Source organism: Pelophylax lessonae (genome assembly GCF_965119305.1).
Source record: "Pelophylax lessonae genome assembly, chromosome: 1".
Classification (NCBI taxonomy): Eukaryota; Metazoa; Chordata; class Amphibia; order Anura; family Ranidae; genus Pelophylax; species Pelophylax lessonae.
Window position 1 is genome coordinate 391,452,839 of NC_138768.1, and position 15,522 is coordinate 391,468,360.

The following is a 15,522-nucleotide window of genomic DNA, read 5'->3' on the forward strand; positions in this document are numbered from 1 at the left end:
TGCTGGATCATGGGACAGTTGAGTGCGTGTTTATTAAAAGTCAGCAGCTACACTTTTTGTAGCTGCTGACTTTTAATAAACACAGAATTGGCTGGAACACTGCTTTAAAGAGGTTGTAAACTCATAAAAAAAAAAAAAAAAAAAAAAAAAAACGCTGTAAGACAAAGGCATAATGAGCTAGTATGCATCGCATACTAGCTCATTATGTAATACTCACCTTAGACTGAAGCTGTTCCAGCAGCGCCCGCACACCGCTGTCATTTTCCCCGGAATTTCTTTTAGATTTGCGGGCTCCAGTGCTGTGATTGGCCTGGAGCCGCGATGACGTCATTCCTGCTGTTCACGGCACAGGGCTCTGAAAGAATGGTACCAGTGGCTGTTCCTTCAGAGCGCATGCGCCAGTGACATCACTGGCTGCATGTTATGTAAATATCTCCTAAACGGTACATGTTTAGGAGATATATACACTTCCTATAGGTAAGCCTTATTATAAGCTTACCTAAAAGGTAAATGTTTGCAGAGGAAATTTACTTCCTCTTTAATGACTGACTAAGCCTTTTTCTGACACGTGTTGCTTACAAGTTCAAACCAGTATTTTTTGCTAGAAAATTACTCAGAACCCCCCAAACAATATATATATATATATATATATATATATATATATATATATATATATATATATATATATATATATATATATATATATTTTTTTTTTTTTTTTTTTGCAGAGACCCTAGATAATAAAAAAAAGGTGGTTATTGCAATATTTTATGTCACACTGTATTTGCAAAGTGGTCTTTCAAATGCAATTTTTTGGGAAAAAAATACACTTCAATTGAAATACAAAAAAACTAAACAGTAAAGTTAGCCCAATTTTTTTGTATAATGTGAAGTGATATATGATGTTAAGCCAAGAATGGTGATCTTTATTCTAAGCAGGGAAAATAAAAAAAAAAGTGATTCTCATTTTATCCAGCATCGTGCAGTTCTACTGTAAAAATGAAACAATTTTCTGTTTTCACTGGGTGACAACACTGGAGCAAATTTACAAGCCAGAACATTGTCATAAAATGCCTGAAACAAGGACCTTCCTGGCAGCTTTATCAAATATTCCTTTGATGATAGCTGCAGATATAAAAATACTGAAAACACTGTTTCAATTTATATTAACAGGTTAGGCATCAATGAAATGTTGGTGATTGGGGATTATATATCCTTTAAAAAGGTTTTATTGTATACTAAAGAGACATGAGTTCCCTACATGTCATGTTATGTGACGGTAGGAAAAGACAGGGGATGGTTACTATCAGCAGAAAGGTGTCCCCCCATCCAGAAACAGAGCAGATCCATAGTACACATTGCCGCTCACAACACCCATAGCTGGAGCTGCAGGAAGTCCAGCACTTCAATGCTGCCAGTAATGAGAGCCCCCTCTCCCCACCGCAGGCACAAGACATGCCTTTTCTACTCACAATGGACCGGTCTACACAGAAACTCACCGTATAAAACAGCGACCCACGGTCACACAGTGCTGTCAGAGTGTGTACAATCACCGGTGTTCACTTCCCCATTGTTATCCACCCACTGCTTCCTGTTCCTGCTATACACACACGCCCCTCCCCGCCCCACACCACACAAAGTCAACACACATCACCAGGCGTCCTCTACTACACACAGGAGGGACACTTCCTCTTCCTGCCGGCCCGGCCAATAGGAGCCCTGTCTCTGCTTTCCCTTAGATGACGTCATGAACTGGCTTCCTTCACAAGCATAGCGCGCTCACTATAGCAACACGCTGTGTTGTGCTGCTACTGCAATAATTATTCCACGCTTCCTTATTATGGCTCCTTTTCTACATATTAAATACAAGTGTGGCTTCACAGTGGCATGTCAAATCATAGGGCATGTTTACATCAGTGCCTTGATAGAACGCACTCGTTAAATCGGTAGTATACTGCTTTTTTTGACTTTTAACTACAGGTAAGCCTATAATAAGGCTTACCTGTAGGTACAATTAATATCTCCTAAACCGGCACGGTTTTGGAGATATTTGCACTGCATGCAGCCGCTGACGAGTGCGGCGCATGCGCTCTGAAGGTCCGGCGGACCTTCAGAGTTCCTTGCCGAAAGTTGCCGGAAAATTACTCCCGCGCGCATGCGCGGGAGTGACGCCATCGCGGCTCCGGCCACTCACAGCGCCGGAGACGCCGAGGGATCATGTCCGCTCCCACAGCGGTGTCCGGTGGTCCGTGTCGGGACTTCGTTCTAAGGTAAGTTTTTCATAATGAGCTAGTATGCGATGCATACTAGCTCATTATGCCTTTGTCTTGCAGGGTTTTTTTTTCATTAGAGTATACTACCGCTTTAATCACTGTATCCCCCATTCACACCGGGGCGATTTGGCATGTCAAATCACAGCCTATTTCCAGTGTTCCGTGAAAAAACCCTACCCGTGAAAATTCCCTACCCTCGTCACTTCCTGTGCACCTATGTCATTGAACAGCTGAGCAGCTTACCACTGCGCATGCTCATAGCTGCAGAGGGTAGGGAATTTTTAACGTTACACCGCATCAGCTGTTGCCGCGGGTACATTAAATCATCACCACTGCAACCCCTCTGACTTCCCTGATCTCGGCTCCAAAATATAAAAGCGACGGCGGATCTATGAAAATATAACTCACAGAGCCGAGATCGCCATGAGTTATATTTTCATTTCAATAATTTTTATTAAAGGTTTTCAACATACAATAACATATTTCGTTAGCATTACAAAGGACAAAATAATACAACATGAGAAAATATAGCTCATATCACAACTTGTACATACATTACACAGAGCTCCTCAGAGTTCTAGCTAATTCCTTAGGGAACCCCAAGTGCGTGCCAAGCGATACAGCCGGGGTGCCCCTGAGGGCCCAGGTGAGATACCCAAGGAGCTCGGCACCCCTTCGGGAGCATACTGTGCCCAAGCCCCCCGGGCTCCCACCTCCCCCCCAGCCAAATCTACATTAAGCGTCTGTGGGTCCCTAGTGCCCCAATCCCATACCTTATATCTCTTCCTCCCGGCTACCCATAAGCATGGGATAGGACGGGCCCCTGAAGACTCTGCTGTGATAGGATACATAACAAGAATGAAGTAGATAACACTCAAAAGTTGAAAACCAGTAGACTATCAACTGGACAGTCCAAACAAACAAAACCTCCTGTATGCAGTAAACAATCAGAGTTATATTTTCATAGACCCGCCGCCACTTTTACATTTTGGGGCCGAGATCAGGGAAGTCTGAGGAGTTGGAGCGGAGATGATTTAATGTACCCGCGGCAACAGCTAATTAGGTGTAACGTTACAAAACACTGCCACGTGAAAATTCCCTACCCTCCGCAGCTATGAGCATGCGCAGTGGGAAGCTGCTCAGCTGTTCCATGACGTATGTGCACAGGAAGCGACGAGGGTAGGGAATTTTCACAAGGTAGGGTTTTTTAACGTTACACCAGCATTGGCACCGCCTGAATCGAATTAGCGGCGATATGCCGATTTCCAAAACTAGTTTCTGCACTACTTTTGGCGATTTAAATTCAGCTTTACTGCACAGATGTCTTTCAGATCACCCCCAAACTCGCAATGAAATGCGGGTTTGAAATCTGAACTCGCACGATTTCAACCCCCCCTTACAATGGGAACGTACCTTAAAGGGTAACTCCACATTTGTGGGAAAACAGCAAATGTAGCCCTGCCCCCTGGGGAGTGGCAAAGTGTACATACAGTATATCCTCCTCACTTCTGTTGCCCTGAGTGTTGTCCAACCCACTTGACAATATAGGTTCCGACATATTGAAGTATTAGACACTACCAGATTGCGGTAAAAGATCAAATTTACTCGTATTTAACTTGCGTTTAAAAGAATGAACAAACAGTTTCAATAAACATTCAATATAAAATATCAATAATTCAAGGGAGATCCTGAATCCTCAACCCAGAATTGAATGTGATTCAGCACTCAGGATCTGAAAGCACAACCCCAGAGCATCAATATATATTGCTACAATATTGAGGACTAATCCATTAATATTCTGCAAATAGATTATTCCTCAAATACAGCTGCAAGAAAAAGTATGTGAACCCTTTGGAATGATATGGATTTCTGCACAAATTGGTCATAAAATGTGATCTGATCATCATCATCTAAGTCACAACAATAGACAATCACAGTCTGCTTAAACTAATAACACACAAAGAATGAAATGTTGCAGTGTTTTTATTGAACACACCATGTAAACATTCACAGTGCAGGTGGAAAAAGTATGTGAACCCTTGGATTTAATAAGTGGTTGAACCTCCTTTGGCAGCAATAACTTCAACCAAACGTTTCCTGTAGTTGCAGATCAGACGAGCACAACGGTCAGGAGTAATTCTTGACCATTCCTCTATACAGAACTGTTTCAGTTCAGCAATATTCTTCGGATGTCTGGAGTAAATCGCTTTCTTGAGGTCATGCCACAGCATCTCAATCGGGTTGAGGTCAGGACTCTGACTGGGCCACTTCAGAAGGCGTATTTTCTTCTGTTTAAGCCATTCTGTTGTTGATTTACTTCTATGCTTTGGGTCATTGTCCTGTTGCAACACCCATCTTCTGTTGAGCTTCAGCTGGTAGACAGATGGCCTTAAGTTCTCCTGCAAAATGTCTTGATAAACTTGGGAACTAATTTTTCCTTTGATGATAGCAATCCGTCCAAGCCCTGATGCAGCAAAGCAGCCCCAAACCATGATGCCCCCACCACCATACTTCACAGTTGGGATGAGGTTTTGATGTTGGTGTGCTGTGCCTCTTTTTCGCCACACATAGTTTTGTGTGTTTCTTCCAAACAGCTCAACTTTGGTTTTATCTGTCCACAGAATATTTTGCCAGTACTGCTGTGGAACATCCAGGTGCTCTTGTGCAAACTGTAAACGTGCAGCAATGTTTTGTTTGGACAGCAGTGGCTTCCTCTGTGGTATCCTCCCATTAATCCATTCTTGTTTAGTGTTTTACGTATTGTAGATTCGCTAACAGGGATGTTAGCATTTGCCAGTGACTTTTGTAAGTCTTTAGCTGACACTCTAAGATTCTTCTTCACCTCATTGGGCAGTCTGCGCTGTGCTCTTGCAGTCATCTTTACAGGACGGCCACTTCTAGGGAGAGTAGCGGCAGTGCTGAACTTTCTCCATTTATTTGTCTTACCATGGACTGATGAATAGCAAGGCTTTTGGAGATACTTTTATAACCCTTTCCAGCTTTATCCAAGTCAACAATGGCATCATTCACATAAGGCAATGCTTCTTGTGAAAAGCAAACCCAGAACTGGTGTGTGTTTTTTATAGGGCAGGGCAGCTGTAACCAACACCTCAAATCTCATCTCATTGATTGGACTCCAGTTGGCTGACATCTCACTCCAATTAGCTCTTGGAGATGTCATTAGTCTAGGGGTTCACATACTTTTTCCAACTGCACTGTGAATGTTTACAAGGTGTGTTCAATAAAAACATGACAACATTTCATTATTTGTGTGTTATTAGTTTGAGCATACTGGGATTGTCTATTGTTGTGACTTAGATGATGATCAGATCACATTTTATGACCAATTTGTGCAGAGATCCATATAATTCCAAAGGGTTCACATACTTTTTCTTGCAGCTGTATAATATAGAGTGACCACAAAATCAGTGCTTTACTACAATAGAGACTAATTCCAAAATAATACTAACTTATCTCAGTAACTCTAATAGGATGAGAGCAGAGAGGGATGCTGGGATGAGAGCAGAGAGGGGGTTCTTGGAAGACAGCAGAGAGGGACAATGGGATGAGGACAGAGTGGGGGTCCTGGGATGAGAGCAGAGAGAGTGTCCTGGGATGAGGGCAGAGAGGGGGTCCTGGGATGAGAGCAGAGAGGGGGCCCTGGGATAAGAGCAGAGAGGGACTCTGGGATGAGAGCAGAGAGGGAGCCCTGGTAAGAGAGCAGAGAGGGGCCCCTAGGATGAGAGCAGAGAGGGAGCCCTAGGATGAGAGCAGAGAGGGGGCCCTGGGATGAGGGCAGAGAGGGGGGTCCTGGGATGACAGCAGAGAGGGACACTTGGATGAGGACAGAGAGGGACCCCTGGGATGAGAGCAGAGAAGGGGTCCTGGGATGAGGCCAAAGAAGGGGTCCTGGGATGAGAGCAGAGAGGCGTCCTGGGATGAGGACAGAGAGGGAGTCCTGGGATGAGGACAGAGAGCGGGTCCTGGGATGAATACAGAGAGGGGGTTCTGGGATGAAGGCAGAGAGGGGGTACTGGGATGAGAGCAGAGAGAGGTTCTTGGGATGAGAGCAGAGAGGGGGTCCTGGGATTAAAGCAGAGAGAATGTCCTGGGATGAGAGCAGAGAGGGAGCCCTGGGATGTCAGTAGAGAGGGACCCTGGGATGAGGACAGAGAGAGACCCCTGGGATGAGAGCAGAGAGGGGGTCCTGGGATGAGGGCAGAGAGGGGGTCCTGGGATGAGGGCAGAGAGGGAGTCCTGGGAGGAGGGCAGAGAGGGGGTCCTGGGATGAGAGCAAAGAGGGGGCCCTGGGATGAGAGCAGAGAGGGGGCCCTGGGATGAGGGCAGAGAGGGGGGTCCTGGGATGACAGCAGAGAGGGGGTCCTGGGATGAAGACAGAGAGGGGGTCCTGGGATGAGGACAGAGAGAGGGGGTCCTGGGATGAAGGCAAAGAGGGGGTCCTGGGATGAGGGCAAAGAGGGGGTCCTGGGATGAGAGCAGAGAGAGGGTCCTGGGATGAGAGCAGAGAGGGGGTCCTGTGATTAAAGCAGAGAGAGCGTCCTGGGATGAGAGCAGAGAGGGGATCCTGGGAGGAGGGCAGAGAGGGAGTCCTGGGATGAGAGCAGAGAGGGGGTCCAGGGATGAGAGCAGAGAGGGGGCCCTGGGATGAGAGGAGAAAGGGGGCCCTGGGATGAGGGCAGAGAGGGGGGTCCTGGGATGACAGCAGAGAGGGACCCTGGAATGAGGCCAGAGAAGGGATTCTATGATGAGAGCAGAGAGGGGGTCCTGGGATGAGGACAGAGAGGGGTGTGACAATCGCGGGTTATCAGATCCCTGCCCTTCTCACTAACTCGTGACAAAGGACCAGCCAATCTCACACCCTGCCATCACTTACGTAACAATGCCACTCTCAGCTGCACCCTGCACAAAGATTTTCCAGCTTGCGGGACCACAATCTAGGTGCCAGCAGGCTGAGAGCGATTGTCACTGGGCTAATTAAGCAATTAACCCTTTCACTGCCACCACCCACTCGGGAAACTCTTAATTTTAGAAATACCAATTATGATTTTAGAATAATCATCTGTAACACGCACTGTCACCACAGATGGGAATGTTCAGAGGATTTATTCTATACAGTAGAACTCTTCAAGAGACAGGTTCTTTGTTAGCTTGCATTAAAAGCTTAGGGACAAGGTTAACACTTTTCAAAATAAAGTTTAATAATAAAAAGGTTAAAATTGGTGCAAATAAAACATTTACAGAAAAAGGGTATTTCAAAGAACTAGAGACACAATTCAGCAATTTAGAAAAATAAGGTAGAATTGAGAAGTAAGAATACTTGCATTCAATGTCCTGGTTATCAGAGTTCAATAGCTGAGCCAGTTGTGATCGGTTCTCAAAATTGATAGATGTTCCTTCTTGATGTTACCATGAGAACTTGTATAGCTGAGTTTGAGCCAGCTTTTTCTCTAGAATCAAAGTGGTGTTGATGGACAGCCCTGACCAATTAAAACAGAGTGGCAATGGGCTGACCTGGGGGTTTATGACAATATCATGACCTCCCTTTTGAACAGATTCATATCATGATTCTTATATCGAAATATGTATTGATTACCTTCTTTAAACTGCTAGTTTATCATTCAGCATGTAATTTGGCATCAAGTGATACCAAATACCGATAACATTATCACACAGGGAATATCTTATCACTATCTTCAATTTTATACGTGATAGGGTGGTCATGCATGGTCCTAATTTGATCAGTATGACATTTCTCATCCAAATATATACTTATTGTTAATGTGTCTTGTTCCTGTCTGCATTTATGAATTGTGTGTGTATTTGTTAAGTTTTTTAATGAACAGAGCTGCTGCTGATTGCTATTTACGACTCCCATTAGTTCTGGTTCTCCCTGATGGATTTGTTCAAGTTTTACGACAGGCCTGGACTGAAGAACTGCCAGGATTCAATTAAGATAAGGCTCTTTTGAAGTGTTAAGCCCCTGCATTCCTTGAGTTAATTGAGGAGGGGGGGACAATATCACTGAGTATATCTGGTCTGCCTGTCATGGCGGCTCTGAACAAAATGGTTGCTTGCGACAGCTTTCGCATATCCAGTGCAGGATATCATTACAAGGGGGTCCTGGGATGAGGAAATAGAGGGGGTCCTGGGATGAAGGCAGAGAGGGGGTCCTGGGATAAAGGCAGAGAGGGGGTCCTGGGATGAGGGCAGAGAGGGGGTCCTGGGATGAGAGCAGGGAGAGGGTCCTGGGATGAGAGCAGAGAGGGATTCTTGTGATTAAAGGAGAGAGAGTGTCCTGGGATGAGGGCAGAGAGGGGGTCCTGAGAGGAGGGCAGAGAGGGGGTCCTGGGATGAGAGCAGAAAGGGGGTCCAGGGATGAGAGCAGAAAGGGGGCCCTGGAATGAGAGCAGAGAGGGACTCTGGGATGACAGCAGAGAGGGAGCCCTGGGATGAGAGCAGAGAGGGGGCCCAGGGATGAGGGCAGAGAGGGGGGTCCGGGGATGATAGCAGAGAGGGACCCTGGGATGAGGACAGAGAGGGACCCTGGGATGAGGACAGAGAGGGACCCCTGGGATTAGATCAGAGAGGGGGTCCTAGGGTGAAGCCAGAGAAGGGGTCTTGGGATGAGAGCAGAAAGGGGGTCCTGGGATGAGGACAGAGAGGGGGTCCTAGGATGAGGACAGAGATGGTGTCCTGGGATGAAGGCATAGAGGGGGTCCTGGGATGAAGGCAGAGAGGGGGTCCTGGGATGAGAGCAGTGAGAGGGTTCTGGGATGAGAGCAAAGAGGGGGTCCTGGGATGAGAGCAGAGAGGGGGTCCTGGGATGAGGTCAAAGAGGGGGTCATGGGATTAGGACAGAGCGTAGCAGGTGGCATCTCTTTGACTGGGAGGATCCAGTAAGACATTTCTGTGTTGTATTACTCTGAATCTCCTAATTAGGGGGGGCCGGCAATGGACATTTTTGTGCTACACTACCCTGAATTACTCTAATTAGGGAGGGGGCTGGCAACGGATACTTTGTTGTATTTAGGACATTTCCGCACCTTATTTTTTGCACCTCCCTTTTTTTTTTTTTCTTCCCCCCTTATGCCGGAAAAGGGCAGATCCGAAAAGAAAACATCCTCCCCCTAGACCACGGCTGGCCGCCATATTGGATCCAGCCTCATTTAATACAGCCTAGTTCAGTTTTTCTCAATCGGCTTCCATCCTCCAAATCCTCCCTCTCCACGAGCCTGGCTGCATCTCTGGGGGACCCCTCTACCCTTCCTGGACCATCATTGGCTGTTATTTTGAAGAAAAGCCCCCGATCGGCGGGGCGCTGGCCAGCGGCCTTTCCTGGAGCGGGACCCGATTGAGCTTGCGGGGACCCGGTAAGGCCTATCTCATCCCTGGACCTACCTAAACCCCCTGGGCTTCCCAGCACCCTGCCACCTAACTCCTGCTCCGCCCAGGGACAGATTACAGGTCCTCCTAGACCCTCACTGGCCGAACCGCCCGCCATCTTGATTCCAGGGGTGGATACAGGATTGCAACAGGCCGCATTTTCTTTTTCCCCCTGGTGCAACCCCATCAGATGTACTTTGCTTTGGCTTCTTATTCTTACCTGCACAACTGCATCACAATAATACCCACTGCTTTTTTGTTACCGGACCGTGCGACTGTAAGTCGCATCTAATTATCATGCACTGTCAATCCATATACACAGGACTGGATATGGCCCCCGGGAAGACGCATCTGATGGGAGCCTTGTAACCCTGCCGGCTTTCCAGCCTCCTAGTATACCTTGCTAGGAACACATGCCTGCACCTCTCAAGCCTCCAGGGACATCTACGACATCCCGGGGACCCAATATCAAATGTCGGGGTCTTGCGGTTTCCAAAATGGTGCCGCCGCGCACGTCCACAGGGAAGTCGCCTTTGCATCAGTCTGCGATCCAGGCTCCTACCTCACCAGGCCCTCCCTCACCGATTATGCCTTCCGAGCTGCCATGGATGACTCTCCTGCTTCTTCTGCTGACATTTGCCAGCTCCGCAGCCGCCTGCTTCAGAATGGCGGGAGATCCTCTCCCTGATCCCCACCAAACAGGACTTTACTGAAACGGCCGCATCTATAGTAAATGAGCTCACTCACTAAATTAATTCTGTAAAGCAACGCATTGACCACGTGGACAATAGGGTGGAGGCGGTGGAGGAGGCTCAAACTTCCCTGACAGCCATAGTCACTGCCCTGGAGCATTCTCAGGTACAGTTCCAGCCCCATATGGTCACACTGCAGTTGCAACAAGATGATGGCGAAAATCGCAGCTGCAGGAATAACAACCGCCTGCGGGACTTGCCGGAGGCGACGTTGGGCCCTGACCTTACGGCGACGGTCACCGTAATTTTTAATAAGCTACTGGATAGGCCATCTACTGAGGCCATTGAAATTGACCAGGTTCATAAGGTCCAAGGCCCGCTCAGTTTTGACTCTGATCAACCAAGGGATGTATTAGCTTGTGTTCATTTTTGCTCATTTAAAAAATAAATTATGCGGAGAGCCTGGTCTAAGGGACCACTGGATTTCAATGGAGCCATGGTGCGCCTTTTTCAGGACCTCTCCCGTCTGACACTGTGGATGAGGGCCTTGCTGAAACCCTTACTGGAGATTATACGCAATGTAGGGGCCACCTATCACTGGGGTCACCCGTTTCATCTTATTGTACTCAGAGGTGGTCACTCTTTTGCTCTCTGCTGGCCAGAACAACTTTCGGATCTTTTCTCCTTCTTGGAGACCCCTGCAGTGTCTATCCCTGACTTGTTGCCCAATTCCTGGAGTCAAGACACCCCCAGTCAGGCCTTTCCGAGGTCCCAACGTCAGCGAAAACGGCGCTCCAGATCTGTGATGCAGCGGGGTTCGGCAGATACCTCTGCCTCTCACAAACCCTACGTTTTGCAAACTTTCTGTCACCCGGGCCACGGACCCTGGAGGCTCCCTGAATTCCCTTTTTGGGTTTGGTTTTTGACATTTTTCTGCTGCCCTTGCTTCCCCCCTTCCCCACCTTTTTTTCTTCTGGTGTTTCACTCACAGTATTTTTTCACGTGCTTATGTTTGGGGCATTTCACCAAATAACACATTTTTGTGTAATGGTTCACAGTACTTATCACTTTTTAAGCACTTAGTCACTTTCATAGTGTTAAAGGAGGATTTTCATGGATTTAAATTTTTTTTTTTTTTTTTCAATTGTGCATCACATAGTTGTTCACAATGCCACTTTTATACTTTGAATTTTTTTTTTAGCATATGTTATTTAAAAAATATTAATTATTTACTCTTATTCACATTAGGTTAATAATGTCACTCTCCCCTTTTCTTGGATGTGTGGGGTTTTTTTATTTTATTTTTATTTTTTTTATTTATTTATTTTTAATTTTTTTTTTGTTTTTTTGTGCATCACATAGTTGTTCACAATGGCACTTACACCTTTAAAAAAATTTTTTTACATATGTTATTTAAACAATATTAATTATTTACTCTTATTCACATGAGGTTAATAATGTCACTCTCCCCTTTTCTTGGATGTGTGGGGTTTTTTTTGTCCCCATGGGTCTCTTGAAGGGTTGCTGTGGGGTGGGGGGGTTGGGGGGGTGGTAGTGGCTAATGTAGTTATTGTCTTTAGAATGTTTTTTGTCTTTTGCTGGCATGTGTTACTATTTCATATGTTCGCCTACTAGTTAATGGCGGCTTAGCACCTTGAGGTTCCAGTCTGTGGGATGTTAGTTTTGTGGCTGGAGACAGCAGGACACGCCTCCTGTCACTCTCACAGAGTCGAACTCCGTTTCCCCATAATAGGTAGCGCCTGGTTGCGCTAGGTTTATTGTGACCAACTTTAGATATTATCCCAACATATTGTCTTTGTCTGTCGGTGGTCTTTTCTTTTGCATTCTCTTTCTCTTCCTGAGTCCTTTCATCTCTCACTTTCCCAGCTCCTGGGTCCTGGCCTGGTAGTCTTTTGCCACTCCTCTGTTCCCTGCCATTTTCCTCCCCTTTTCTTTTACTTCTTGCTGTGCCTACCCCCTCCCTTTTCTCTCCTGCTCCTTCTCCTCTTCTTTTTCCCCCGCCCGTTCTTTTTTGTCCCCTTTTTGCTTTCTTCCTCTTTCTCTTCCATTTCCTTCCCTTTCCCCTGGGCCGGGACGGGGTTGCTTCGGCTGTCATGCCTCCCTGCGAGCACCAGGGACCCCTAGGTTATAAATTGACCTCATTGAATGTGAGGGGGCTGTCCACTCCGCAGAAACGCGCCCTGTTGCTATCCGATTTACGACGCAGCCGTTCTCACTTTGTGTTTCTCTAGGAGACCTATTTTCGCCTGGACTCTATTCTCAGGCTCTATAATCGGGATTTCCCCTGGGTGTATCATGCCCCTTCTCCAATTTCAAAATTGAAAGGGGTGAGTATAGTCATTTCTAAATGTATACCCTGGTCTTTCATAGCTGCGCAGGCTGACACCCTCGGTAGATATCTTTTGGTGAAGGGGAAGGTGGGCCAATTGACCGTCACTTTGTTAAATGTGTACTTGCCTAATACTGACCACTTTTGAAAACCACAGCGCTTGACTCCAGCTGTGCTTGGCTTTCGTGAGGGCTTCCTTGTCATGGGCGGGGACTTTAACTTTGCCCCTGAACCACTCCTTGATACTTCTCGTGGATCCTCTCACCTGGCATATGCGTTATTACGCAGTATCACATACCTGGAGGTGAGCCTGAACGGTGAGGAAGGCCTCTCTTATGCCTCTGACTCGGGACCCCTGATAGTGCAGACAGGAGGCGCCGAGTATAGAGTAGCACGAGTGCCTGATGTAGCTGGAAGCAGGCTGATGTCCACAGACAGGGATAGCCGGGTAAGTCCAGAGCAGGTATGCAGGCAACTAGTGCTGGTGGCAGGAGCGTAGTGAGACAAGCCGGGTCAGAAGCCAAACGGTCATACAGGAGCCAGAAGGAGCAGACTGGAGAGGAGGTCAAGGGACAAGCCGAGGTCAGTGCAGGCGGAGAGCAGAGGATAGTCAGGACAAGCCGAGTCTGGTACTGGTAAGCAGGATACAGGTTAGCAGGTTCAGGTCAACAAGGCTGAAGACAAAGCAGCACTGGAGCTGAGCAAGGGCTGGGTTTAAATAGCCCATTTGGCGCCAACATCTGTCACGTTGCGTGCGCGCATTCGCGCATGTGCATTCGCCAAGTCCCGGCGGGATTGAACAGAAACACAACTTTGAACAGCAAACCTCTTCTTACACGCAGGCTGAAAAAGGAACTTTCCCTCCTCAACCCTGTGGACCCCTGGCGCGTGATGCACCCAGGTGAGCGAGACTACACCTATTATTCTGCGATGCCTAATGTTTACACAAGGATCGACTTCTTCCTGGTCCTCCAAAAGGATCTCCCCTTGGTCACCTCTGCCCAAATTGGATCCTTCTCCTTTTCAGATGCTTCCATACTTGTCACAATCAACTGGGACTCTAGACCCGGTAGGCCGCTCACTTGGCGTCTTAATGAGTCGCTCCTGCAGCTCCCTGATATGCGGAATGAACTGGACGAGGTTCTATCTAACTATTTTACCAAAAATTTGGACATATCTCTTTCACCCCCGATTGTTTGGGAGGCACACAAATGTGTAAAACAGGGGGCTCTAATTAGAGCCGGATCGCTAGGGAAGAGGGAGGGGGTAATTGAGGCCTTGCTCACACGTATTGAGGAGCTGAGCATGAAACACAAGCATTCCCTTGCGTCCGAACATCTGTACCCCCTGACTCGAGCTAGGTAGGACAACATACTCTTCCAGAAAGTGATGGGGGGCATGGCTTGGGCCAGACGACATTTCTATGAATTCTCAGACAGGCCGGAGATGATGCTGGCTCACAAATTTCAACATCAGGTGGACGGAAGGTCCATTCTTCTTCCACCATTGCAATCTTTCCTCTCCCAATTCATCATCCCTTGGATCAGATGGTCAAGGTGGGGCGGAGGAATACATCTGGTCTTCTGGTATGCCCTCCCTTACACAGGTGCAGAGCCTTGCCCTTGAGGGTGAAATTACGAAGGAGGAATTGGCGGCGGCGTTGGCTTAGGCAAAGCCTCATAAGGCTCCTGGCCCGGCGGGCTTACTCTGCCCTATTATAGGACATTTGCTGCCCATCTTGGCCAACCCTTACTCTCCTTTTTCAATGCGCTCCGTGACGGTACTACGATGCCCCCGGACTCCCTGAGGGCATATATCACTCTCATTTATACGGATGGCAAGGACCCAATGGCTTGCGGGAGTTACCGTCCTATTGCCCTCCTTAATACCGATCTTAAACTCTTTGCCAAGGTGCTGGCCAATCGACTCCTGCCTCTTATCCCCCAATTAGTCCACTACGATCAGGTAGGCTTTATTCCATCCCGGGAGGCTAGAGACAATACGACACGGGTGATCGATTTAAATTCTGCCGCCCGGACCTCCCACCTGCCACTGGTGCTATTGTCCACAGATGCGGGGAAAGCTTTCGACAGGGTGGCCTGGGACTTTATCCAGGCCACCCTGTCGCATATTGGTCTTGGACCTCAGATGAGTCATTGGATTCTGGCCCTATATTCTTCTCCGTCCGCGGCGGTGAGGGTTAACGACTGGCGGTCCGATTTTTTCCCTATTTCCAACAGGGGTGCTCGTTGTCACCCCTAACCTTTGTCCTCACCTTGGAGCCTTTTTTATGTTCGGTCCGTGCTAATCAGGACGTAACGGGGCTGCAGAGAGTCGGGAGTCATCATAAAGTTGCCGCCTATGCGGATGACCTAATCTTCTTCATTTTCAATCCGACCTCCTCGTTGCCCGCCATACTCCACGCCCTGGACCATTATGGTCGCCTCTCTAACTACAAAATTAACCTCACAAAAGTCCGCGGCGCTCAATGTCTCAGTCCTGGATGCGGCCGCAGGGACGTTACGGACTTCCTTTCCTCTACAGTGGGTGTCTAGCTTACTTAAATATCTAGGGGTGCATGTTACGGCGGATCCCCTCGACCTCTTCTGGTTCAATTTCCCCCCATTGTTAGGGGTAATTAAGGCAGACCTTCGTGCTTGGCAGTCATTGACACTCTCCTAGTTTGGTCGATGTAATGCGCTCAAGATGAATGTCCTGCCTCGTTTACTTTATGTAATCCAGGCTCATCCGATCGGAACTCCTCTCTCTTTCTTCAAGCAGGTCAGGGAAGCATTTAGATCTT

General features: G+C 47.6%; 1 protein-coding gene across 1 annotated transcript in view; it reads right to left on the minus strand.

The window, feature by feature from the left end:
* The window catches only part of ZDHHC21 (zDHHC palmitoyltransferase 21), a 65,200-nt gene extending 63,596 nt beyond the window's left edge, over positions 1 to 1,604 (minus strand). The window contains exon 1 of the mRNA XM_082244226.1: positions 1,500 to 1,604. The gene's annotated coding sequence lies outside the window, so the exon portion shown is untranslated. The remainder of the gene's footprint in view (positions 1 to 1,499) is intronic.
* Between the last annotated feature and the right edge of the window lie 13,918 nt (positions 1,605 to 15,522).